Source organism: Leopardus geoffroyi, chromosome C3 (genome assembly GCF_018350155.1).
Source record: "Leopardus geoffroyi isolate Oge1 chromosome C3, O.geoffroyi_Oge1_pat1.0, whole genome shotgun sequence".
Taxonomy (NCBI): Eukaryota; Metazoa; Chordata; class Mammalia; order Carnivora; family Felidae; genus Leopardus; species Leopardus geoffroyi.
Genome location: NC_059338.1, coordinates 105,567,366 through 105,595,306, shown reverse-complemented (window position 1 = coordinate 105,595,306; position 27,941 = coordinate 105,567,366). Strand labels below are relative to the sequence as shown.

Sequence of the window (27,941 nt, the reverse complement as noted above, 5' to 3'; positions counted from 1 at the left end):
AGAAGGGCACAGGCTCCGGAGTCACAAAAACCTGGGTTTGAGTCCCACTCCACTTGTTATTACCAGCCCGTCTAGGCTTCTGAAACTTCAGTTTGCTCATCTGTAAAATGGGGCATTATCTCCTTTGGAGAGATACTGTCAGGAGCAAGAGGACTAAGGCAGAGATAGGCTTAGTCCCAAAGTAAGTACAGCACTCACTTAGCGATAGTAATTATTAAGATTATCACTGGTTGAGGGGCACCTGGGTGGCTCAGCCAGTTAAGCATCTGACTTCAGCTCAGATCATGATCTCTCGGTTTGAGGGTGGGAGCCCTGCATCTGGCTCTGTGCTGACAGCTCAGAGCCCGGAGCCTGTTTCGATTTCTGCGTCTCCCTCTCTCTTTGCCCCTCTCCTGCTCACACTCTGTCTCTCTCTCTCCTCCAAAAAGAAATAAACTTTAAAAAAAAAAAAAAAAAAAGATGACCACTGGTTGAGTACCTACTGTGCGTCAGGCTCTGTGGTAGCTGCATTATGTATATTATCATATCATTTTTAATACCCACACAGCAACTCAGAAAGGTAGAGAGGTTGTAATAATGGCATAGCGTGCCCCCCCCCGCCAAAAGATATGTCCAAATCATAGTCCCAAGTACCCGTAAATGCGAACTTATTTGGAAACAGGGTCTTTGCAGATGTAAGCCCAGTTAAGGATCTCGGGATGAGATCATTCTGGATTTAGAGTAGGCCCTAAACTGGAAGACTTGGCGACCTCAGAAGAGAAAGGAGGACGCGAGACAGGAGACACGGGAAAGGCCCCATGAAGCTGGAGGCAGACAATGGGAGTTACCGGCAACCAGCAACCAAGCAGCAACCTTCCAGCAACCAAGGAAGATCAGAGCTGGAAGGATTCTCCTCTAGAGACTTTGGAGGGGATGGCCTTGCTGACACCTCAATTCTTCTTGCCTCTGAAATTATGAAAAGAATCGATTTCCATTGTTTCAAGCCACTGTGTTTGTGGCCATTTGTCACAACAGCCCTAGGAAACTAATTCGTAGGCTTTTATCCCCACTTTACAGGGAAGGAAACGAAAGTGAACTAACTTGCTTGGGGTCTCTTTTTATGCAAAGCACCGATTCGTGCTACACAAACATAAAGCTACTGAGTGCCCACAAGAGAAATGATCAGGATCCAAAACAGGAAAATTAGGACGAATGCGTAGCTCCAGGTGTCTGCTGGAGAAAGGGAAAATGAGCGCACATCATTTCACTTAATGTGCAACTTCGTGCAAATACCGGAGCTTACTTAATTAGGCCAGGAGAAACCCTCTTGGAAGGAAACAGCCCGCAAAATAGAACTCAGGGTAACATGTAGAACAGCTCAGTGCAACTCTGTGGAAGAGACCAGAGCAGCCAGAACCGGCCAGAACTAGCCCTGAGGACCCATGACTTACACTCCAGGGAGACGCTGAGCAGATTAAATTAATAGAGCAATTAGGGGGCAGGAAGCAGGCTAAGCCTCTTAAAATCTAGGAATCGAAGGGGAAGTTTTCAGAACAATTTGGTTTGTAGAAAAGAATCGAGTCTCACGCTTTAATTTCTCTCTCTTTTTTTTTTTAAGATGCTGAAATGGCAAGTCCGAAGGGCAAGAAGTCATTACAGATTTCTTATGAAATGCAAACAGTGGGGAACCATTAATTTTAAAGGTCTACCCATTTCCCAAGGAGCCAAGAAGCCATGCCTAGTCTTGAGGGTTTAATCTACGTACACACAGGGGAAAGATCTCTCCTAACCTACACCACTCACTGTCCTCCCAAGAGGCTTCACGCGCCTTTCTTTTGAAAACTCGCATTTTCCATAGTTGCAAAAACAACAAATGCTCAGTGTACAAAACTAGGAATACTTGAAAAAGCACAAAGAAAATGAAAAAATAAACACCGTAATCCCACCTCCCACGTGTTGAAATATTTTCCTCTGATATTTTAGATGTAGCTAACACACACCTCGCTTGAAAACAAATTGATTATAGCGGCCACTCCCGAGTGTTTACGGGAGGGGTAGGTGATGCATAAAACATATCTGTGGAGACAAAATATATATAAAATAGCTAACATTTAACAGTATTAACTTGGTGCCAAGCATCCTGAGCACTCCTTACGTATTAACTCCAGGAAACTTTTGCCTACCACCAAATCCAAAGATATTCTTCTGCATTTAACTCATTTAAGACTCAGCACCCTTTTGTTACTGTCATATTTATTTGGTAGATAGGGAAACGGAGGCACATGAAAAACCGTGCCCCAAATCCCACTGCCTGTCGGTGGTGAGCGGGGATTTGTTCCGGTCTCTGCGGGAAGCAAGGACTCAGGTGCCCACCTGCGCCCACACGGCTCACTGCTTCCCTTTTAGAGACTAGCGGAGGGGAGGGACTCACGGTTCACTTTCCTCTGGTTGGTCGGTTCTGGCCCAGAGTGACCGCTGCTAGAGTCACCAAGGAGTCCTGGGCTGTAATCTTGCGGTGGAGAGCACCAGATAAACACGGGGTGGGGGAAACTGATGCGAGGGGAGCCTAGAAACAGGGCCTGCTCGGGCCTGGCGTCCAGCCTCAGGCTGGGCCCGTGGCCACACCCACGCAGGCCGCCCACGGCCACGCCCACCACCCGGTGCAGCCAGGCCCGCGCCCACTGCGGGCAGAGCCTGAGAGGCAGGGGCGCCTGACATCAGGGAAGGTAGCCACCAACTGCTCTGAACCTTCAGAAAAAGTCCACCACCCACACATTTGCCTTGTGCACGTGGTTTTGGAGAAATCCCAAATGTCTCCAATTCCAGAGAAGAGGCCGAGTCCCACGTCTGAGCTGGGGCAGTGAAAGGGGAAAAGAAACCTGAGTGGGCGGAGAGTCTGGAGAAAGTTGTGAGCCGCTGGGAATCCGGATAAATCTTGAGTAGGACATCGTATATTGAACTTCACGTAAACGTGAACTAGAAGATGCAACCTATTCTATTTCAAGCCCAAAGGACTGAAGTCCACATCTGGAAGAAATATACATTCATGCATGCATATACATATGCATGTATGGTTTCTATCATATGTATGTGTTATGTTATATATAATATACACGACATAAAACATGTACAATTAGATATGTAGATCATTCTTTACAAAAATGACATCATATCTAATGTAACAAATCTAAATAATATACAGTACATATTATATAAATGTGACATGATTACATTATATAACATGTTATATAACATACACGCGTGACAAAATAAGCATATTTTATGTATAAGATATACAAGCACATATAGATACGTTTTTATTAAAATGTAATATGTATCGTTTTAATTTTCTGCCTCATTAATTTTTTTCTTTATAGAAATGGGACATTATTATACATACAGTTTCGTGGGGTTTTTTTGCTTAGGAATGTACTGTGACTATTTTATCCTTTCGGTAATATTCTTTTACAATATGATTGTTAATTTATTTTTATGTTCTATGTGGAGGGACCATAATTTGCTTAACCAATGTCCTCTTTTGGTTATTTGGGCTGTTTTGAGTTTCTGTGATTATAAATAATTCTGCTAGTGAACTTTCTTATAAATAGGTATTTGATCTGACACGTACAGCCAGCACCAGTTAAAGCTTGACAGGAAACAGGTGGCACACTAAAACTGGGTAATTGAGGGACGTCTGATGGTACAGTGCCCGGAGATTACCCCTGGGCTTGAGGGGCAGGGAGGAAGCAGTTACCAGAAGCTAGAGAGGGTAGCTTATGGGAAGGGTCACCTGATAGGATCCTTTCAGTGCAAAGATGCAGCAAATCCAGGCAGCAGAGGAAGATGCTTCCCAGGTCCTTCCCATGATTCTCATTAGCAGGGCCCGGCCAGAGGCCAGAGCCCTGGGTCACACTTGGTTAGCCCCCAGAGGCACAGACAGTTGCACTAGGGTAGAGAGTGGACCTGGAGAGGCACACGGAGGTTAGCGTGCTGTGAAGAAATGTGTTAATAACTTCAACTCCGACTGCAGTGTGAGAGAGCACCTATTTTTTAGAATACCCATATAATACTGGGCATTACCACTTTTAGGAAGCTGTGTAATGGTTCTCAACAATCAGGTCCAAATCCCTGGACCCTCTAAGTGTTACCATCTACTGAAGAAACATCTTTGCAGATGTGATTAAGGATCTTGTGCTGGAGAGCTTATCCAAGTGGGCACTACATGCAATCACAAAGTATCCTTATAACAGAGAGGCAGAGGGAGATTTGACCCAGGAGAAGGCAATATGACACAGAGCAGAGAATGGAGTCATGGGGCCACAAGCCAAGAAATGCCACCAGCTGCCAGAAAGTCTGCCTTTGAACCCAATTTCAACTCTTATAAGCCGTGTGGCCTTGGACAAGTTCCTTCACCTCTCTGAGCTTCAGTTACCCATTTGCAAGGTGACAATAATACCTCCTACCTAACAGCGTTAACAGGATTAGACGCAACAAAGTCAATGTATTCAATGCAGTACCCGGACTCTCCCTCTTCGCTGATCTAGCAGGGGTCAGCCAATTTCTCTCTAAAGGACCAAACTATAGATATTTTAGGCGTCGAAGGCCACAGTGTGTGTTGCTGTTACTCAACTCAGTCCCAAAGGAGTCGCAGACAATTCATGAACGAATGGGCAAGGCTGTGCTAATAAAACTTTACCTATAAAAGCAGGCAGTGGGCAGGATTTGGCCCACAAGCTATAGTCTGTCAATCTTTTATCTAAATGAGAGAGGAGTCCATAAACTATGGCCCATGGGTCAAATCTTGACCGCTTCCTGTTTTTGTAACTTGTGAGCGAAGGATAATTTGAACGTGTTTTTAAATGGTTGGAAAACAAAGAGGAGAAGAATATCTTATGATACATGAAAATCATAGGGAATTCAAATTTCAGTGTCCATAAATTCAGTTTTATTGGAACACATTTTTTTTTGTTTATGTTTCAGCTATGGCCGCTCTCATGTTGCAAAGGCAGGGCTGAAAAGATGCAACAGAGACTGCGTGTGGCACCCTCACCGATCTGCACTGTGGCTCAGTGGCTGTTGTGTGGTAGAGGTGGGCTGGCCTGTGTTCCTGGTTCCTGGAAGTTATCCTGTAAATTCATGGAATTTCCCAAGTGATAGGAGCGTCTTTGTCATTCATGGTGTAGCCTGATAGTTTATGCTAGAGAGGTGACACGTGGTCCTCCCTGGATAGTTTGTGCTAATGAGATACAGATTGGGGACAGGCCACACCATGTGATTAGAACCTTTTGAGGAACCCGATATCAGTTTGACCTCTGGAGAAGGAAGTGGGGCTGGAGCTTGAATTAATTTGCTTGGCCATTGATTCAATCGTGTCTGTGTAATGAAACGCCATTAAAAACTCTAGACACGAACCTTAGATGGGCTTCCCTGGTTGCTGAAACACATTGAAATGCTGGGAGACTGACACGTCCTAAGAACATGGACGACTTCACGTTTGGGAATGGGAAAACCTCCCCCTGTGCGCCTTTGCATTCTGCTGGTCTTGATTTGTATCCTTTATAATAAAACAGTCATCGTAAGTATAGCACTTTGCTGAGTTCTGTGAGTTATTCTAGTGAATTTTTGAACCTGAGGGGATAGTGAGAGCTCCTAAATTTATAGCCGGCTGGTCAGAAGTGAGGATGACCTGGAAACCCCAGGGCTTGAGACTGGTGTCTGAAGTGAGAAGAATCTTGTGGAGAACTACGCTCGTGTGAAATGTGACACAACTCCAGGTAGTTTGACTCAGAAGTGCATGGCAATGGTGCACGACAAAATGCAGTGGCACGGTTATGTCTCAACAGTATTTTCAGAGTCAATCACATCGCAGTGTGGTGGCATTAAATGTATTTTGTTATTTTATGCATATATAATATGTGCATATATGTGTATACCAGTCATGTCAAAATAAACAACAAAAAAAGGACCATCTGAGTGGCTCAGTTGGTTGAGCGTCGGACTCTGGATTTCAGCTCAGGTCATGATCTCAAGGTTTGTGAGTTCGAGCCCTTGGCACCCACCTCCGTCCCCCCACCACCACCACCCTCGCTGAGTCAGGCTTTGCTAACAGCACGGAGCCTGCTTGGGATTCTCTCTCCCATTCTCTCTACCCTCCCCTCTCCCCGCAAATAAATAAATAAAATTTAAAAATTTTTTAAAAATAAACAAAAAAAGAAAAGTAGACTTGGAATGTCACATGTTTGAAGTACAGTGGAGTGTGGGTTATTGCTGAATCTGATGGCAAAGCAGAGGATCACACCGTAGCTGTGCTAAAAGAATATAGTACATACCAGCATTGCTAGATGAAGCACGCATCACAGCACTCCCAACTCACAGGAAAGCAACAATCAGAAAAGTCAGGAAATTTAAAATGGCATATCTCATGATAGGAAAATTTCGTCGCAGACATAAAACATGAAAACAGACCCGCAACCAAAGTGACTCATTTTTGAGTGGCCCATTGTTAGCCAAACAAGGAAAGACAACTATCGATAATGAGTTAATTAAATAACGTTTGGTCACAACCGCTGCAGAAATATGTCCAGAGAAAAGAAATGTGTTTGTTCGATTTTCTACAACTGCTTAGAGAATTGAGGACTTTGGGGTGACATAAATAGTCAATTAAAAAACAAAGCAAATAACGGTGAGTGGTTTTCTACGGCTCTTGATGAGTTGATGTTACTGATACTAGTCAATTGTTTATTTGAGAAGTCAGTGCCAAGTTTGAAAGGGTTGAGGAAATAGCCTCTGTGAATAGTCTGCCTGGAACACCTAGAGTGGAGAATATTTTCAAAGAAGTTAAGAAAATCAATTCAGTACAACCTGAAGTGGAATCTGCTAAGATGTGTCACAACTGAAAATAGGTATGGGGCAGAAAGAGAAAGTATTTGTTGGGAAATTTACAAAGCTTGTGGAAATGTAGGATATTTAAAAATCTGTGGTTATTCATTGTATTCTTCATCAGTTGGAACTTGGCAGAAAAAAATTCAATCTATCCTGTGGGATTGAAACAGTATATCATTTTTTGTGGACTTAATCATTGTCAGTTCTGTGGATTTTTGTCACAAATAGAAGTCAAACACCCTGACTTTCACCACTACAGTGCAGTTCTGGGACTTAGCACGGGTGAAGATTTATAGCAATTTTTGAACGTTGGGCCTGAGATTCACATTTTTCTGAATGAGAAGCATTTCCCTTCAATATTTATTTGTTTGTTTATTTACTTAGCGCTCGTTATTATCGAATACCGAATGAATGGCTTTGAAAACGAACTTCTGCTGCAGGCTTGATAATGCCTCTTGAGGAATTCAATACAAAATGAAAAGAGAAAACTGTGTGTGTGTCAGACTTACATACTGCAGCAATGTCATTTTGGTAATACCTAATGTTGCTTGAATCACAAGTAGTACCAACCTGCTTTATATACTTTCCATGCTTTCGAAAACTAAAATAAAGCGGGAGATTTCCCATTGCCGCGTACGTTTTCAGGGAAAATACTTTCAGAGCTCAAACCATAGTTCTAGCAGCATTTTTTGAGCCCCCATGGAAGTATAAAGGGAATTTCAGTATTAAAATCCAATTGCCTGCAATTGAGGGGCTTCCACATAACCTTCAGTTGGAAGTGATTATCGCATTGTAATGAGTTGCAAACAGGCCAATAAGAAGAGAATGCAGAATTCTAATAATGCCTCCCAAGCAATGAAGACGCTCAGTTAAAATTATGTTCGTGGGCTGATAGTGGTACTCGACAGTGCCCAGCTGTGTGAAAAGATATTTTCAAAGATGAAATATATGTGGGGAGCCTGGGTGGCTCAGTCGCTCAAGCAACCAACTTCAGCTCAGGTCATGATTTCATGGTCCGTGAGTTCAAGCCCCACATCGGGCTCTGTGCTAACAGCTCTGAGCCTCAAGCCTGCTTCGGATTCTGTGTCTCCCTCTCTCTCTCTCTGCCCCTTCCCCACTCACGCTTTGTCTCTCTCTCTCTCTCAAAAATAAACATTTAAAAAAATTTTTTAAAAAGATGAAATACATTATATTTCATTACAGATTTGTATCAACAGATGAACATTTGCAATGGATTTTGACGAGTGCTAGTAGGAATACTAAGTTTGAGCCCTAATTAAGCAAAAGGTTAGTTCTGAAAAAAGAATTGCATTCTTAGGATTAGTAGACCTACATCACAGAAAATTATCTGTAATTGTTATTTGTAATTATTTGCATTGTTGTTGTTGTTAGATTTTCAATTTCATCAGTAAGGATTTTACGGCAAATTGTATTCTCTCTCGTTGTATAAGTACCTACATAACATCCTCAGTTTTAGCTCTCGTCCTATACAGCCTGCAATATCTCCCATCTAATCCTTGAAGGAAGAATCTGCTGAGCTTAGATCTGGAGGATGTCTCCCAAAATGTTAAGAGTGAGTTTTCCTGAGTATTTACATTATGAATATTTTAATTTACTTTTCACCCCTGCTATCTGTATGTTCTCATTTTATTGGTAATGAACACATATTAACTATGTAACAAAGAAAATAAGCTATTTATAAAATCAGCTCTCTAAAGAGAAACTATTCCTCCAGTGATGTTGATAAACGTACCCCTGGTGGAAGTGCTCTGTTGCATTCTTGCTTGGGAAGTAGGCTCACTCTATGGAATTCATTCTTTCTCCTTAGGAGTGGAAAACTGCACTGACGCTGAAGCCTTTCTATGAAGAGAAGCCCTTGTGTTTTGCTCAGAACCGCATCGGAGCAGAGACTTTCTAGGAGAACACTTTCATCAGCCCCAAGTTTGAATCGGACTTTTCCGAAGTCCTGCTCTGCCTTGTGGGGACAGGCAGAATGGGGAGCCTCCAGGGTGACCTCCAGCCACAAAGTGTGACAGCCTGCCCCCTGAAAGTGCTCCAGAGCAGATGGCACATTTGATTGGAAGTGACTATCCCAAGACTGGGCCCATGATCACAGTTTAGAGGAGATCCAGGCAGCTGAAAAAAAGATGAAAAGTGAACTCTGTCCTCTTTGTCCAGTAATGGTCTGCACCAGTGGCGGTCTGGCAAACCTTTTATCTGTTTTCAAAGAAACTTTACACTGAATTCCAATATATATATATATATATACATATATATATATATATATACATATATATATGTATATATATGTATATATATATATCCAGTTTTAAATCTGTATTAATTTTTTTTTTTTCAACGTTTATTTATTTTTGGGGGGACAGAGAGAGACAGAGCATGAACGGGGGAGGGGCAGAGAGAGAGGGAGACACAGAATCGGAAACAGGCTCCAGGCTCTGAGCCATCAGCCCAGAGCCCGACGCGGGGCTCGAACTCACGGACCGCGAGATCGTGACCTGGCTGAAGTCGGACGCTCAACCGACTGCGCCACCCAGGTGCCCCTGTATTAATTTATTTTATAATTTCCAGTGGCAATATTTACTGCTTATAGTAATCAAACAACAAGGGAAATGGGTTGTTTGGTTAAAAGTTCAAATTGAAATTAGGTTTAGATTATGTTCGGATCATGTGTCTGTCGCATGGAATCAATAAAACCCTGATTCTCACTTGTGTGTGATTGCAAAGGGTAACAGCTTCTAACGGCCTTCTCTGCAACCTCAGGGTACTCTCCAATTAAACTCTCCAAAAGCTCGAAAGAAGAGTAATAGAGACTTTTTGTCTCCAAAACTGAATCACTAGCGTTCTCTTCTAACTGCTAATCTTCCTTATCGTGGGTATAAAAGGCAATCGAGTATCATCCAAAACTATGACAAACATCAAAATGATTAATACGTGTTCATGACTGGAGTATCGATTATTACACAACTCACTACGATGTTGGGTTCGGTTTGAAGGGAATAGAGATGAACAGATGTGAATATTTTTCAGAAATGAGGATAAAGCTATGATCTCCCTAATCGATACAGTTACAGGAAGGTCATAGAAGCATATCGTACATACTCAGTGAGCGTGTGCTAACGGAATGAATACATGAATGAAACTCTCTGCAGAGGGGGTTAGTCTGGCGGCACAAGCTTGTGCTGTGGTAGCATCCACCATGTTGCAATTGGACACGGAAAGTCAGAGTACGTGTTTGTGTTTGTTTATTAGAGCTTTTAGAGACACCGTAGTGAAGAAGCTACCAAGAAAGGCTCTGGAGGCAGAGTCCCTAACTTCGAATCCCAGCTCTGTCATTTACTAGCAACGTGGCCTTGGGAAAACTACGTAGCTTCTTTGTGCCTTGGTTTTCTCATCTGTAAAATGAGTGTAATAATAGCACCCACTTCATAGGGTAGTTGTAAAGATTAAATGAATGATTCATGTAAAGAACTTGGTGGAGTTTTGCTATTTGAAGCGGATAATTAAAATATACTAAAGAAATGTACATTGAAAGCAAATGATTCTTTTAAAATTTATCTTAAGTAATCTCTACACCCAACGTGGAACTCGACCTTACAACCCCGAGATCAAGGGTTGCATGCTCTACTGATGCGGCCAGCCAGGCACCCCAAAAGCAACTGTTTATAGAATTCTCCAAGGAGCTGTAAGACTTCAGGGAACATAGCTTGGAAAACAGTAGTTCGAGGTGAAAAGGGGCATGTGTTTGTGCATCTCAAAGCAAAACGACCTCCTCCTCTCAGTCTCCAGTTGCTCAGTTTACCCCAGAGGAACCCTCTAGTGGGTTTCCATACCCCTACTTTGACCTACTTCCCAAGTCTTCATTTCTATCCTGTGCATAACCAAGTTTCCTCCGTTAGAAGGGTGGTGGTTTTGGGGCGCCTGGGTGGCGCAGTCGGTGAAGCGTCCGACTTCAGCCAGGTCACGATCTCGCGGTCCGTGAGTTCGAGCCCCGCGTCGGGCTCTGGGCTGATGGCTCGGAGCCTGGAGCCTGTTTCCGATTCTGTGTCTCCCTCTCTCTCTGCCCCTCCCCCGTTCATGCTCTGTCTCTCTCTGTCCCCCAAAAAATAAATAAACGTTGAAAAAAAAATTAAAAAAAAAAAAAAAAAGAAGAAGGGTGGTGTAATAGTTTCCTAGGGCTGCCCTAACAAATTAGCACAAAGTGGATGGCTTAAAACAACCAAAATGTATTCTTTCACAGTTCTGGAAACTAGAAGTCTGAAATCAAGGTTTTGACAGGGCTGTGCTTCCTCTGAAAGCTGAAGGGGAATCCCTCCCTGCCTCTTCCAGATTCTGGAGGTTTACCAGCCATACCTGTCAGTCCATGGTTTGTAGATGCGATGCTCAGTCTTCACATTGTCTTCCGTGTCCACATTTTCCCTTTACAAGGTCACCGGTGAGATTGGATTCTGGCCCACCCTCATGACCTCATTTTAACTTCATTACCTCTGTAAAGACCCTATCACCAATTAAGGTTAGAAGCCCCGGGGGTAGGACTTCAACATATCTTTTTTAGGGGAGACACAATTCAACCCATAACAGATGGCAGTGAAGACTGTCCAAGCTGCTAAGGTTTGAGCAACTGCTAAGCAGCCTAGGTGTCCCAGAGGGACTGAAGAGACCTCAGGGATGTGGATGCGTTAGAGTCTGTACCGGGTTGGAGAAGGAACCTAGCATGAGTTCAGCGCTGTTACGCGCACAGTGCCATAGAAAGCATGTTGCCAACATCACCTGTTAAATCCACACCATCCCCTTGTGATGTAGGTGTTACTGTGACCATTTTACAGATGAGAAAACTGAGGCCTGGTGAGGCCAATAGACCAGGACTTGATCAATTTGGGATTCTAGCCGTGGTCTACCAGAGAGAGCGGGCTTTGCTGCTTGTGCTCGTGACTGCCTCATTTCCATTCCTCCTTTATTTCTGGACTGTGGGTGTGTTTAGAATCTAGTCAATGATTACAGAGACAGTGTCCTCTCTCAGTTTTAGACATGACTCATTGAGTCACATCCTTTATCTGGATTTACCCATGAGCATCATTTGAAAGAAGAAGTGAAACATCTTGTTCTTTTGCTCAAAGGTGCCGCAGCTCTGACTTTTCCAACTAGGCGCTGAATCGAAACGCTGATTTTCAAGTGCCCAGCATGTGCTGAAAGACATTTTTAATGGAAGACTAACCTGAAACCTCAGGTTACTGAAACACGTTCAGAGATGGTACCAAGAATCATTACCCCCATGCCAGGCCCCAAGTCTAAACACGCGTATCTACTTTCTCATTTAACCATCAGGAAATGCCCTATGACGTCGGTATTCTAGCTCCACTTCCAGATGAAAAATTGGAGGCCCACGCTCTAATTGAAACTCTTTTAAGTGGGAGAGTCAGGGTTTGTTTGGTTTGAAAACCCAGGCTCTGAATCATGACCGCCCCCCAGTTACACAACACACGGGCCTCCCCTCCCCCGCCCACCACGCGCACACCCCCATCACCACCGACAACAAATAAACCCTCAGCCGCCGTCGAGTTTAGGGAGACGCAGAGATCTTCACCTTGAGAGTGTTCGAGTGTTCATGCCCTGCTCTCCAGCACCGTTGAGAGGGGGCCTTACCCTCCACCCACATCGTACTGTAAGAAAGGCTCATGCACCCAGGGGCCCTCTCTCCCTGCTGGAGCAGGTGGCTATTTCGCATTGAATGTCAAAGTACACAGACTGAGGTTCCTCTTCACGCTGCGTTTCCTTTGTCTCCCACACCCACACCCACCCTCTCACTTTGTACTTATTAACGCTGCAGGCTTACCCGGCACCTTTTATTTTTAGGATCTCAAAATGTGGAAACAAGACTTTTTAATTATTTTCCTGTGCTCGTGACTAGGGAAATCAGAATCACAAAGACCGTTACGATCGTGATGACTTGGACGGTTACGCAACAAACCATACAAGATAAAAAGCATCGGAGGTGGGGGGGCCCGACCGGGGGGCCCGCCCCCGCCCCGCCCCGCCCGGCGCCAGCGGCGGGGACAGGGATCTGGCTCAGAATGGGGAGCAGAGCAGCCACACCGCTGCTGCTAAACCCGGGAGTCCGGGATTGCCAACGCGCGTGCAAGCGGTTTCTTCCTTCCAGGACCCTGGCCGCCGCTGCTGCAAGGGGCGTTATTGACAGGCAGGGAGGCCGACAGCCCGGCCGCCTCCAAGTGAGGCGCCCTCGCGTTAGCCATTTTACCCGTGATTTAAAATTCATTTCCAATACTAGGAATAGCAGTTTGTCACTTTCTCTGTTGTTTTTTTCCACAGACATATTAATATGGATGCGGCTGGCGGGTTCCAAGCTCTGAATTGTGCTCATTAAGTCACAGCTGGCTGGGAATACGTGTCAATCTATGCCTTTATTTCTCAAGCTGGTTTTGTAATGAAATTAAAATGGACTCCTCCAGACAGCCCCTTCCCAGCAAGCAAAGCAGCCTTACCCTCTGGGGAGTGGAGACCGAGTTCCGATGATGCTCTTTCCTCGGAAGGAACGCATATATAATTTCAGTAATTAAAACATTTAATTGGATGATTACCCTCACAAAAAGGAACCACTTGAATGAACCCTGGTGGGGGACCATTGCATCCAGCTGTTACAGCCGGGGCTTTCTGGGAGGAACAGCCCACCTGCTTGGGGGTGCTCCCTCGCCACTCACCATATACCGGTTTTCTGAGTGGAAGTGTCACTGGCCAGCCGGCCCCCAACATTACTCACTTCCCTCTGCGGGAATGCGTGGTTGGGTTTCTAGAACTCGGTATTTAGTTTTAAGAAAAGCTGTGGAAAAAGCTGATTCATTGTTTCTCCAGAGGAATTCCTTAAGGGAAGAGAATACCCTGAAGACTAGACGTTTCACGTAAAACTTTTTGCTGTAAATGAAACTAGCTAATATTAAATAAATCACCTGGTGAGCTTGTTGAACGAGGGGTTTCCCGGATCCACCCTGGACATTGTGTAACAGGAACCTGGGCAGGAGCCTGGGAATCAGGCTTTTTCACAAGCTCCTTGGGTGATTCATTTGCATCCTGAAGTTTGGGAGTCACGGGGTGGGGCGGGGGGTTGGGGGGGCACCCACTCATCATCAGTGCAAAACTGGGGTGCAACGATGAGTCAGGGCATGATGTGCCTGACCTTCGACTGGGCGCAGCCGAGCTCCCCTGGCAGCCTCTGGGCTTCATTTGGAAATGACAAATTAGAAAATGATGTGCAATTGAGCTTCTCAAGAGGCAGGTAATCAGTTCACCCCCTCTTGGACCTCCGAGCCAGCCTTTGTGTCCCTGGGTCATCAGGAAGGTCACTGAGACTCCCCATGTCTTCCGGGCTGAAGGATGACCGAGCAAAAGCCCTCATACGTTGCCTGTCAACCAGGAAAACCCCAGCTGGCTCTGAACAAACACACAAGCTGCCTCGGAGGAGCCCCGCATATCCGCAGACACTTATGCAGCGGTTTCCAAAAGTCTGCCCCACCCAGGTTTCTGGGCCTCTGCTGCCTCCACCAGACCCACCCAGGGAGCTTATTCAACATACAGATTCCTGGGCCCCAACCCAGAGCCACAGATAGGACTGTCTTGGAGGCTGGGCCTCGAAATCCGTATTCATAGCAATCCTCCCTAGGGCTCTGGAACCCCTGCGAGCAGACAGCCCTGCTTGTTGGCTCCGAGGGTTATTAGGAATAAACCCACAGAGAAGGCAACGTAATGAAAAGAACATGGCAGGGGAACTGTGATTCTGCAGTCAGCGAAGTCTACCAGAAATCCTGATAAGGGGTTGGCGATCGATGAGAACTGAAAAGAAAACGGGCCCTTCCAGAGAGATTGTGTAATTCACATTTGTTTTGCGCCCACTTAGCACCGGAGCTTCCAGAGAGGTGGGGAGTGGCATGGAGAAGATTCTAATTGCACAGGCTGCTGGTTCCTCTGAGAGATTTTTTTAAAGGGGTATTTCCAGTGACGTGCTGTCAGTGGGCGCTCTGGGGGGAAAAAAAAGAATTAGTCTTGATTTGTACTGTTTGCTGGCTTCCCTCGGGTAAATACTGCCCCCATGGCCGTACCGACTACCGACACAATATCACTGAGCATGAAAGTGAGAGGAGAGGCACAGATTAGGTCTCTCCACTGGCACAAGCCTGTTTCAGCACACCTCAGCCAGTCCCCAGATTCATAGGAGATCTTCCTGCAAAAAAAAAAAAAAAAAAAAAAAAAAAAACCCAGCAGTATCTGCAGGACCATCACCGAAATGTGCCATACTGGAACCCCCCGGGACCAGAACAGGCGGAGTAACTGGGCCCGAGGGCACACCGACCGCGCCATCAAGGGCGAGCTCTGCACCCAGCGGTGTGAACACCAGCTTGTTCCCCGCCAGGAGCTGATGCTTGATGCCTAGCACATGCTTCCTGAACAAAAAGTCAGCAGCCTGCCTACAGCGGAGCCCAGTTTCCTAGGGAAGTGGAGACATACAGAAGAAACGGGAACAAGGCATTTCAGGTCATGGAAGTGGCTAGGGTTTTCTTTTTGACCTCGGCTAGTAATCACTCAGTAAAGACTCAGAGTTCACACTAAAGGAAATGGAGATGTTGCCTGCAGCCATGGTATACGGATAGGGAGATTCTTCAACATTAGCTGCAGCCACAGGCAGGGGTGGGAGAGGTTGGTAGAACACATTCTGTACAACCTGAATTGAAGTGGAGTGCAAAATATCCAATTAATCATTCAGATTTGTGTCTAAGTAATCCCGATGCTCAGGTGTGGATTTGAAATACTTTAAAGAACCGCTCTGGGGAGAGATGTGAAACCCATGAGGGATATAAAATTGGCACATATTTTCCCAGGTAGGCTAACGTGTTGGGGAAATGGAAAGAAAGCAGAGGTTTCTGGGAACTACCTCTTTTGCACGGGTGAAGAAACAAGGAAGAGACGAAAATGCAGATCTCACGTTAGATGGGAAATATCCTTGCCACTTTCGACCCTCAAGGGGAACTGGTTCCATAAGTGTGCCAACCAGATTTCGTGCACAAGATGAGGAGTAGAGAGACAGCAGGAAACATGGAGGGCTTTATTTTCAAGCTACTTCTGGTTCTGAGAATCCTAGCCTAGGGGTGGGAATAAGGCAAAGCTAGTAAAATACCATTAAAAACAAAAACAAAGGGGCGCCTGGGTGGCGCAGTCGGTTAAGCGTCCGACTTCAGCCAGGTCACGATCTCGCGGTCCGTGAGTTCGAGCCCCGCGTCGGGCTCTGGGCTGATGGCTCAGAGCCTGGAGCCTGTTTCCGATTCTGTGTCTCCCTCTCTCTCTCTGTCCCTCCCCCGTTCATGCTCTGTCTCTCTCTGTCCCTAAAATAAATAAACGTTGAAAAAAAAAATTAAAAAAAAAAATTAAAAAAATTAAAAAAACAAAAACAAAAACAGAGCCTGGGTGGCTCAGTCTGTTAAGGCTCAGGTCATGCCTTTGGCTCAGGTCATGATCTCACGGCTTGTGAGTTTGAGCCCCGCGTCAGGCTCTGTGCTGACAGCTCGGAGCCTGCCTCAGGTTCTGTGTGTCCCTCTCTCTCTCTCTGCCCACCCCCCCCATTTGCGCACCGTCTCTCTCTCTCTCTCTCTCTCTCTCTCTCTCTCTCTCTCTCTCTCTCAAATATAAATAAACATTAAAAAAAATTAAACAAAACAAAACAAAATTAAGCAAACGAGATCCTGCTATACAATGAGCTACTATAAATATTTGCTCCTGGGATTGGCTGACAAACATTGGGCCACTAGCTGGTGGGACTGCTGGTGAAATTTAATGGCATACATCTCTTCTCGGCTTGGTAGATCATCAGTGATAGCACACCGCCACCTTAAAATGGGCCACGGTAAGGACATTTACACCACAGTGCCTGGCAAATCCTACAAATCGGGCCAGTTGTCGCTGGAGAAGCAGTCCTCACAGGTCTACCGCTGCTGACAAGTTATCCTGTTGAGAAGTCGGATCATAACCAAGTGCGTCGGTCTGGTTGGCTGCCGTAACAAAAGATCACAGACCAGGCAGCCGAAACAACACAAATTTACTTTCTCACGGTTCTGGAAACTAGAAGTTTAAGTTCAAGGTATCTGCAGGGTTGGTTTCTTCTGAGGCCTCCCTCCTGGGATTGCAGATGGCCGCCTTGTCACTGAGACCTCACGTGGCCTTTCCCCTGTGCACCTCCCTCGTGTCTTTTCCTCCCCCTTATAAGGACACCCATCATATTGAATTAAGGCCCGTTTATATGGCCTCATTTGACCTTAATGATCTCCTTATAGGTCCCAACTTCAAATAGTCATATTGGGAGAACTTCAACATATGAATTCCAGGGGTGACAAAATTCAGCCCATTACACTGTATGACAGACACTTGGGGAGGACGCATTTTATTTTCAGGGCAGTGTAGGTACAGGGATTTCAAGCCTGCTGGCATGGTCGGCCATGGGAAGGGGGTAATAATTTTGTGGATCAAAGGAACCTTCACTTTGGCCATGGTCCTACTAGCAACGTAAGTGTCAGGAAACACTCGTCTGCTCCCCGGGAGCCCTGGGAGACCTCGGTGCCAGGTCCTGCATCATTTACAACTTGGTGAAATAGAGAAGAAAGGGCAGCAGCTATCAGCCTTGTTCTTAAAGATGGAATCCCAGAGAAGCGCAGACTTTGAAATTTCCAGACCGAGTATTTACACAGGACGCGCTGAGCACTATCATAAGAGTAAAGACTTTTTACAGCAATAAGGACTAGGCATGTGACATCAGTTGGTGCCATCAGAACGAAGCCCGGGACTCACTGAGAGCTATAGTGCAGACACTCTTTCTCATCCAGGCATAACTCAGGAAATGTGTATCCTTGGTTACTATTATTAGCCATCTTGTGAGCATAGGGGAAGAAGGCCTGAGCAGGAGGCCAACCCTCTGAGGAGGGCAGAGAGGGAAGAAGCCCAGAGAGGTGAAGCCTTGATCACACCATGCCTGCAGCCCTCCTGTACACACATGCAGATTATATGTGTTAATTATCTTAAGGTAACAAATCCCTTTTATTTTCTAGCCTCGTTTTCACTTTTACTGGGCTTTCTGTTACAGTAAAAATAATCTTCTTAGGGGTGATAATACAAGAGCGCTGTGTGTGTGGGAGGTGTGGGAGGTGGTTCAAGTAAGCTGTAGGTACCAGTTCAGTGTTTCAGTCACATTATCATACATCCATTCAAATCACTCACTATCCCCATCTCGACCAACGAACGGTTCAAACGTGCATATGCACGTATATATCCCACGAGAGACAGGAGGGGATGGTGGGAGGAGCAAGAAAGTCCTGCAGGACGGTGCTGTGGCAATAGAACTGGACGAAGTCTCCTTCAGTCGTCCCCTTGAAGGTGCCAGCGGTGTGGGAACCTTAGAGCCCCCCCACAAGGATATGCCTGGGCTCAAAGTCGGGGAGGCTGGTCTCATCCTTTGGTGGTGCTGGCTATCGGCTGAGCAGTCCACAGCCAAAGGGGAGGAGACAGGTCCGGGGGGCGGAGCGGGGTGGGGGGGGTGTGGGTCTAACAGACACCCCTGCCTGCCTGGCGCTTCCTCCCCGCCTCTGCTTGTCTGCCATCAGCTGCAGCCTCTTGCGTGTTCTGTCAGTCCCTTCACCCAAACGATCCTCTCTGTCGTCTGTGGTGTGACAGGCACTGTGCCGGGCGCTACGTGCACAGGGGTGCACGAGGCAGGCTTAGGCTCTGGACATGGGAGCACACTGTCACCACTGTGATGCATGCTTGAGGCAGGACAAGACACAGGAGGAGAGAGGAGGCGGACGCCCAGGGCAAGTGGTGTTTGAACTGAGATCTGAAGCCTGAGTAGCGTTAGTTAAGCAGAGGGGCTCGAGCATGGGTGACACAGAGCAAGCCGCTTGGCCAAGGCACCGAGGAAGAAGGAGCGAGGTGCGTGTTGATGTCTGCGGTCACGGCTCCCCTTCACTTTGGGAATGTGTCCTGTCACCCCCTCACCCAGCTCAGATGAGCCCCGGAGTCCTTGTTCGGTAGGGAGGGGGCGAGAGGCGAGGAGGAACTCATAGGCTAGAGGGAGGGGGATCAGGGGTGGCTGGGGGGATTGTTCAGGGACTTCAGTCCCCCATGAGTGTAAAAACTAAATAAATAAAACCTTCAGGAGGCACCTAGGTAGCCCAATTGGTTAAGCATCCAACTTCCTTCCACTCAGGTCATGATCTCATGGGTTCGGGTTCGTGAGTTCGAGCCCCACATCTGGCTCACTGCTGCTGTCGGTGCAGAGCCTGCTTGGGATCCTCTGTCCCCCTTACTCTCTCTGCCCCTCCCTTCCCTCAAAAATAAATAAACAGTAAAAAAAAAAAAACACACACACAAAACAAAAAACCTTCAGTATATTGTTGAAAAAAAAAAAAAAAAAAGAAAGTTAGAGACTGAGGGACTGAGTTGAGAAAGTGGAGTTTCCCGAATTAAGATCAGAGAGACGAGGCAACTCCAGGAGATGATAGAACCATCCCCTCACCCCCCACCCTCACCATCCCCCCACCCCCCACCCTCACCATCCCCCCACCCCCACCCTGACCATCCCCCCCACCCCCCACCTGCAATCATCCCCCCACCCCCCCAACCCACGACCATCCCCCACCCCCACCCCCCACCTGCAACCATCCCCCACCCCCCCACCCCCATTTCTCTGCTTCTGGCGGTGAACTGTACTGCTGTGGGGGATGGTGTAACTAGGACCCTGTGAAAAGCTGGGGCTTGGGGACAGATCTTTGAGAAACATCAGGAAAACAACACTCCAGTTTTGTTTATGTAAAAGATAAACACTTGTTTCCAAAACTAGGAGTAAATACAATTTAAAAAGAGAAACATAAACTCAGGCATTATTAGTATTCTGACTATACCCTGGCTCTCTGGCCACCCAGATGCACCCCTGGAGGAGTAACTTAAACAGTAACAAACCACTCTTCTTTGGGTGGTGCCCACCCATGGTTGGGCACCCCCAGCCTTCTGCTGAGCCTTTCCTAGTTATTTAGGGGAGCTCTGCACAACTCTTCCCAGAAGCTCACAATGGCCCTCTCCGCCCCACTGCGAGTCTACTGCTCCAGCTCATTCTGTGGATGTTCCTGGTCCTCTAGCCTAGAAGCCACCTGCAGGTTTCTCGTCACCTTTCCCAGGGCAGTTCTGACATCCTAGCTAAGGGTGCCATCTCCTGGGACTCCCAGCACGGGTGCTGCCTCTGGCAGCTTCCTGGAACCGCACTGCTCTTGGACGCCTCTGTTAGCACTGCTGGGACCTCCTCGAGGCCTCCTGCTCTGGGCACATCTGGGGCCATTGCTGGGGAAGGGTGGAAGGCGACAGGGCTTTGCTCTGTGTCCCGGAGCCTTTGGCGCAACAAAGCCGTCTCCTGCTTCGTGTCAAAGTAAGCAGACTATTTCCCTCCTTTTCTGTGTGTGATCCAAAAGTCGGCTGAGGTCCCTCTGGCCCTGGCTACTTCGAGGCCGGGTCCTTCTGCGCATGCCCACGGTGCCCTCTAAGATCCCTATAGAGGACTGGCATTCTCATGGTCATCCCGGGGCTTGGGCTTCTGGTGTCACCCACAGCTCATGGGTCCCTCACCCGCTCCCACGTGCTATTTTCTGTTTTACATCAGCGTGGCCCTGCCACGAACCTCAGCTTATGCTTTGATTTTTGTCAAAAAAAAAAAACCCCTCCAATCACATAAGCGATCTGTGAGATGTGCTTGATATTACTGAACATTGAGGAGGGGGTGGAAGTTTCTATCCCACTAGCACAAATGCGTCCAGAGACTGGACATTCTCTGGTCCTAAAAATAACCCACTCCCGGGGTGCCTGACTCAGTCGGTTAAGCATCCAACTCTTGATTTCAGCTCAGGCCATGATCTCACAGTTTGGGGGCTCACGCCCCGCACCGGGCTCTGTGCTGACAGTGCAGGGCCTGTTTGGGATTCTCTCTTCCCCTCTCTCCGCCCCTCTCCTGCCCTCTCTCTCTCTCTCAAAGATACATAAACGTTAAAAAAAAAAAAAAAAAAAAATAGCCCGCTACTGATTGCATACGGGTACACACACTTGGCAAAACCGTTCAGCAGCGTCTGGTCGAGTTGAACATGTGCATACCTTGTACCCTGAGCCAGCGATTCCATCCCACAAAAACGCTCTAAGTGTTCGCCCAGGTGTGTGTGAGAAAGACCACACATGGCCTTAGTCCCAACAACAGCCCCAGATGGAGAACGCCTACGTGTCCACCTACACGTGCCCATCCACGGAGGAAGCACGCGTTGGCGCGACGCATTTAGGTCCCAGGTTACCACACGGCGATGAAAAGGAACAAAACACAACTGCAGGTCCCAACGGAGATGAGACCACTGGAACGTTGACTCAGAGAAGTGAGACGTGAGAGGCAGATTTTTGTATATTTCCCTTTACCTGAAGTTCAAAAACAGGCAAAATGAGTGTTTGGCAAAACCAGAGAGCAGGCGGGGAGGCTAACGCCAAGAAAGAGGCAGGACAGGGACTTCTGGCATGCTCAGAACGCCCTTTTTCTTGATGTAAGTATGCGTTCTGTGGGTATGTTTACTTGTGAAATTCACCCGGCCAGATGCTTCTGATTTGTCACTTTTCAGTATGGATGTTATTCTTCAATAAAGAGTATGTTAAATAAAAGACCCTCCTGCCCGAGGAATTTTCTAGTGACCATGTTGGCCTGCGCCTCACCTTCCTCCCTCTCCTCCCCCTTCTGGCTCATGTCTTAGACCCTGCAGATCCTGTTTGTTGGTTTCTAAGGCACAAGGAGTGAACGGTCTCTCCGCCCTGGCTCCCGATCCCTCAGCGTTCTCTCCTCTGACCCCTCTCCCCCTCCCCTTCTTGAACAGAGAGAGTTTCTTCCCTAAGGGAGATCCTTGTGCCCGCTTCCAAGAACGCCATCTCCCACTGGAAGTGTTAGGGGGGCTGGTGGAGGGGCAGGCAGCCCTGAAGGCCTGTGGTGGTCGTGCCTGGGGCCGCAGGGATGGCCCCAGGCACACCCTTCTCCTCTGGGACTTGCCAGCTGGGCAGTCGCGGAAAGTGCCTTCACTTTTGGGTGCTGCAGATCCCTCATCTGTGAAACAGTGACAACAGCCACCCCAAAGGGTTAGCAGTGGGGACAGAATGCACAAACACGTGACCAACACCTCGACTATTGCCCAGGATGCGTAGTTATCATTGCTGCTTAGAACCCTATCTGACAGAACAGCTAACAGAGAGAGCTGCTTTTTCCTTTTTTTGGGAGAGAGAGAGAGAGCTGAAATGACCAAGGGGCAGAGAGAGAGGGGGAGAGAGAGAGAATCCCATGAGGGACTGAGAGAGAGAGAGGGAGAGAGAAGTGGGGCTCACCCGAAGCAGGGTTGCCATTGACCTTTGGAAGTTTGCTAGAAGAACAAATAAATGGGATAATAAGTTAGCAACGCATTAAAACAGGAGTCTCACCATTGGAGATTTGAAGGAGGACCTAGAAGTCATGGACTCCACAGCTAAGGAGGTTGACCCACACTGTCAGCCTCGATTTCTTAGTTCAAATTCCCTTAGTCCGTGTCCCCAAATGCTCAAGTCCTGGAAGAAAGAACCCGGCTGAGTAGCTATGGTTGGGGACCTCACTTGGTGCAGAAATTTAGACCTAGGAAGGGAAGCAGGTCGCTTCTTAGAAGGACTCTTACCGGGGTCTCCCCAGATGTTCCCCCTGATGGGTGGGAGTGGGCTTTAGTTCTTTGATTTTGAGAGACAGAGAGCAAGCACAAGCAGGGGGCTAGGGGGGCAGAGAAAGAGAGGGAGCGAGAGAGAATCCCAAGCAGGCTCCGTGCTGTCCGCACAGAGCCGAATGCTGGGACTGAACCCACCAACCAGGAGATCATGGCCTGAGCCGAAACCCAGAGTCGGACGCTTAACCAACTGAGCCACCCAGGCGCCCTGGGGTTCGGTTCTTTGAGAAGGGGACCAACAGGTAGGCAGAGGCCTCAAAAGCTCTATAATAAAGTTCCACAATGTGAGGCTGACTTAAATGCTTTAGGGAAAGTGTAGTTATTGTGACTTTGAAGCGCCAAGGTACTGAATAACCTCCAGAACTATAAGTAAAGCAGCGATTCTCAACATGTGATCCTAAGACCCTTTCGGGGGTGTGAAGTGTTCTTCCTTTTTCAACTACACATTTGTGCAAAGCCAGATTCTCTTTTCTACTTAATGCAAACGTACGGTGACAAAAGAGGACATATCACAACAGGCTGAAAGGCAGCAGGAGATATTTTAGCCATCCTCTATAAAGCCGAACATTGGAAATATTTGTAAAAATGCAAAATATTGCCACCATTTTCATTTTTTTTTTGTTATGGAAAACAGAGCTCCCATAAAAACGCATTACTTGTATTAACATGTAATGGGTTTGCTATTACTATTTTTAAGTGATTACATAGTCTGTAATAATATGTACATATTGATGAATAAGACCCACCTAACCTCCTCCTTGGGCTTCCTGTCCCTCAGCTCAGAGGGACCCTGGGTCCTGGCGTCTCTCCAGCTCTGGCATCGAGGGTCGTACCTTGTCCTGTCTTTGCTGGGTTTCTGCAGGGCGTTGAGAAAGAGTCAGGAATCTGGATATATTTCAGCTCCCAGGAGCTTTCCCTGCAAAGCCAAGTCAGACGAACATTAAGTCAAAAGAGGGATTTCCTTTTCATGTTCTTCGGTTAAAAGCAACCCCAGCTAGAGGCAGAAAAGCCACTGCCTTGTGGAGAACCATGGCAGAAACAGGTGGCATCTCCTTTGTGGGAATTATTTGTTCTGCATGCATCTTCCTTGGCATGAGTTGACAGAGAAAGTTCTTGCTTCTTTACAAAGTAAGCCCTCCATGCTGCGTGAGGGAAGGAATTCTTGGTAAGAGGTGTTCTTTTGGGAGAGAGGGGAAACTTGTTTCCTGAGGAAACAAGTCCTCCTGAGGACTGCATCCGCGTCCCTGAGGAGGCACTCGGGAAGCCGTCACACCCATGGCAGGGTGACTGTCGGTGGGACCCCGGGCGAAGCAGTTTAGCAAAGCACATTACTCCGTTTGAAGGACAAAATGTGCAGCAATCAAGCTACAGGCGTATGGCTAAAGACAGAAGCAGGAAATCCCCAAATCCTAATGTTCAAATTGAATTTCTCTTTCATCTTTAAGGTGAAGAGAGAAGAGAAATTGTCTTAAGGGCCACTGGTCTTTGAAGACACAGAGACTGGAAGCCGACCGCCTGGGTGGAACCCTAGCTTTGCCACTTGGGGGTGAACTCTGTGCCTCAGTCTCATCTGTAAAATGGGGATAGTCTCTACTTCATAGTGTTGTTGTGAGGATTAGCCTGACACAGACAGACTCACGTACTCATTAAATGTAAACTATCATTACTGTTCAAGTAAGCATCTGTTAGGAGTTAGGCACTTACGTGGTGGTAGATGGAGAATAAACATTCTCGACCCCCTCAAACTAATCAGGACACTGCCTGCGGTAGAAGCAAGCCCTTCTGTGTCTGGCAGGCGTCCAAGGAAATGTCCTCTTACGTGTGAATGATTCCAGCGTGAAGTTCAAGGAAATGTTTTGGTCTCTGTCGTCATCAAGAACAATCCAGATTGGAGCTAACCATTTGTCTTGCAGAATTCAAGGGGAAGGGGAGGAGAAGGGAGCTGTGGGTACACGAGAGGGTGGGGGAAAGAGGAATCAGAGCCTACCGCTGTCACAGACAACTCAGCGCTCAGGATGAGGCTCCTTAGTAGCCTTTAAAGCAGAAACACAGGACTGCACCTTGCTGAGGCCAGCCCCGCCATTTAAACTGGGCATACTGTGGATGGACCACCACAGGCACTTTGTATTCCCACCTTCTTCTCCAGCCTGCATCCCCTGGCCCAGTTTTGACATTAAAGACCCACATCCAGGAAATTATTCAGTCCCAGGCAAAGCAGGATGGTGATCACGAATACCATATCCACTCCTCAAATCTTAACGAGGAAGTTTACTCATGTATATACGCAGCCTATAAAAGTCCCATGGTCCAGGTTCTATCTGGACATGAGCCAGGGTAGATGGGAGCCTCCACAGACATACTGCTATGTGGGAAAGGGCCCCCACCTCCATGTTAGAGCCCATGGAAGCTCCTTGTGCTTATGCTTCAGGAGACTGACTGTAGATCACTTCTGTGGGTTTCTGTAGAATCTGGTGAGTTTCTACTCCTTCTGACCTGAATGGATCCCGTTTCCATATGATCTTTAACGGAGCCGTTAACCTTTGCTAAGTCACTTGAAATGATGTCGAAAATATGCTTTAGGATGAAGAGTAAAATCACGGGCAGAATAGGGTCACAGGAGAACCCTAGCTAAAATAAAGCTGTAACCATCTTCATAATGTGCCCTGTATATTCAGGCGTGTGTACTTAAATTCCTGAACCTGTGTATTTAAGAATCGAAAACCAAAAGCTCGCTTGTTTTAACCTTTGCTGACATTTGCTAAGGGATAGAATTCATCATGATATAAGAGTTCAGAAGTCTATCACTTGGAGCTAGAGAAATCTGTAGAATTCCTACAGTGAGCCCTCAGGAAAAAAGTGGGCCATATTCCTATTAACAGAGTTCACTCTTCGGAATTGGGTGGAATCACTCTTGAAAGACTTTAGCATTTGTCTATAGAGGAGGATGATTCATTTTTGCTTTGGCATATCCCATGTGAGTCAGGGGCCAGCCTCCCATTCTAATACCTCCAGGGAAACTTATTTTCTTTACTAAGACATCTCATCTGCACAGAGAGGGGCCCCCTGGCTCATAGCTGGAGAACACTGGGGAATACTGGGGAATACTAGGCTTGGTCTAGTCATACACAAGGGACTTCAGTGTAGGAGGCTCTCACCTCTCTATGAGTCATCATGAACTCCATCACTTCCTCCGTTTCTTGTTATTGTTCCTTGAGTGATTCTACCTGAGCCCTCTTCTTTTCTCAATCTATTTCTTCTCCTGAATGATCTTGGCCACTCCAGGATTCCGACTGTGTATGGAATTGTGACTCCTGAATTTCTATCTCTGGCCAAGCCTTCTTCGGAGTTTCAGACCCACTTATCTGCAGGCTATTCCACATTGCCACCTTAAAGTTGTCAGTACCTCGTATTCAGCATATCCCCCCAACTTACTTTTCTTCCTCAGTCAATGGCAACGATCCTGCCAAGCTAGAAACCTAGGAATCATTACGGATTCCTCCCTCACTCCGTCCTCATTCTGTTCACGAAGTTCTGTTTAATTCACTCATTTGTTCACTTAGTGAGTAAGTCTTGAGCCCTGGGCATTGCATTAGGTATCTAATGGTGAGCAAAAGTAGACGAGGTCCCTGCCTTCATAGAGCTCACAGTCTAGTCGGGGAAACAGAGAAACGATGTTATGAAAGGAGTACGCAGAGTTGTAAGTGCTTAGTTGGGGGACCAGGAGAGCTTCTCTGAGGAAGGGACCTTTAAGAAGAGATTTAAAGAATGCCTCAGGAGTTAACTAGATCAAGGGCACGGGGTGGGGAGTTTAATTTCTAAGCAGAGAGAATAGTGTATGCACAAGTCCTGAATGAGGTGGAATGAGTGAGACTTTGAGAAAGGCCACTGTGGCCGAAGCATAATGAATTATAGGAATAATGATGGGGGTGGAGATGGGGAGGTAGGCAAAGGCCCTATTATTCAGCATCTTATAAGGATTTTGGCCCTTGCTCTAGGAGGACAGAAAAGGGTGGGTGGGGTTGGGGAGGATGACAGATTTACACATGAAAATCACTCTGGCTGCCATGCGGAGAGTACACTGGATGGGCCTGAGTGGATGGGAGGGGAAGGTGACCCCACTGGGTTCCTTCTTGCCATCCTACAGCCATGATCCCCAGTCCAGACTTCGGCAGTCCTTGCTTTCCATCAGGAGTCACCTCTGCTGTTGTCCCCTTCCAATGCTGGGGACTCTATGCAGCTATCAGACTTTCCTTTCAATTTCTCTCAACAGAAAAGAAAATTAGTCATTCTTCACTGTGCTCAGTGTTCAAACTCCTTAGCCGGCCCACAAGTCCCTTCAAACCTGGCTCTTACCTCCTTCTCTGGTTGCCACATCCAACCGCTTGTCCTCAAGTACCCTACGTCTTAAAAGGGGGATTTAAGAGCTGGAGAGCAGGTTGAGGGGAATGGCCCAGAGGAGTAGAAGTACCTGAACCAAGACTGAGGCTGAGCCCAAGGTCCAGCATATTGATCCAGCTGAGAGCACAGGAAACTGGCCCAAATGAGGGTTTCAGGCAGTTGACTTCAAGCAACTTCAGGCAGTTGGCTACAAGAGTATCAAGGGTCAACACTTGGGAATCCCTTGGGGACAAGGCATCTAGAAGCCTGGGCACAGAGCGAGGTGAAGTTGCTGGGAGGTGGTGACGGACAGGAGCCTGAGCACCAGGAGATGGGAGTTTAAGAGCAGGACCCCAGGCACTGGAGAACTGAGGTTCTGAGACAGCAAGGATACCAGATAGCAAAGAATGGGCAGGACTCAGAGACTTGGGGCTAAGAAGGTCAAGGACAAAGGCTGACCTGAGATGACTTGGTAAGAAGAACCGCAGGAAAGCTCTGTGAAGAAAGCAAGCTTTTTACGTGTAGAAATGTAGGGGTCAGAACAAATCCTAGAGTATAAGGGGCAAGGCTAGATGTCAAGTCAAGGCTGGAGCTGGAAGGGCATAGAGAAAGGAGCCAGGCAGCTCCTTCCATCACCCACACCAAGACCTTTGCAGCCGTAGCCAGGCCTAAGGACAGACACAAGCCAAGGACATTGACGGTGACCCCCATGAACCCCAAAGGGCCATGACTGCTTGAGGGGACCCATCCAACTTCAAGGTAAATGAGATCTCAACATTAGGATGGTTCTGCGAGTAGCTCTGTGACTCTAAGGAGGGCCTCTGGAGACCGTGACTGTGTGCAGTTCACATGGTAACCAGAAGACTATGACATACTTTGGAGGGTGGT

The 27,941-nt window shown here is 47.1% G+C and overlaps 1 long non-coding RNA gene across 5 annotated transcripts; it reads right to left on the bottom strand.

Moving 5' to 3' along the window:
• Positions 1 to 14,999: 14,999 nt before the first annotated feature.
• Positions 15,000 to 27,864, bottom strand: LOC123585644. Of its 5 annotated transcripts, none has more exons than XR_006706339.1 (6): positions 27,030 to 27,864; positions 25,832 to 25,966; positions 23,423 to 23,592; positions 22,408 to 22,530; positions 15,818 to 16,025; positions 15,000 to 15,109 (listed from the first exon to the last, which is right to left on the bottom strand). It is a non-coding gene; the product is annotated as an uncharacterized LOC123585644 (long non-coding RNA). The 5 variants fall into 5 exon arrangements; XR_006706338.1 differs by having other exon boundaries at positions 15,869 to 16,025; XR_006706341.1 differs by lacking the exon at positions 15,000 to 15,109 and adding an exon at positions 26,109 to 26,936 and having other exon boundaries at positions 15,201 to 16,025.
• Between the last annotated feature and the right edge of the window lie 77 nt (positions 27,865 to 27,941).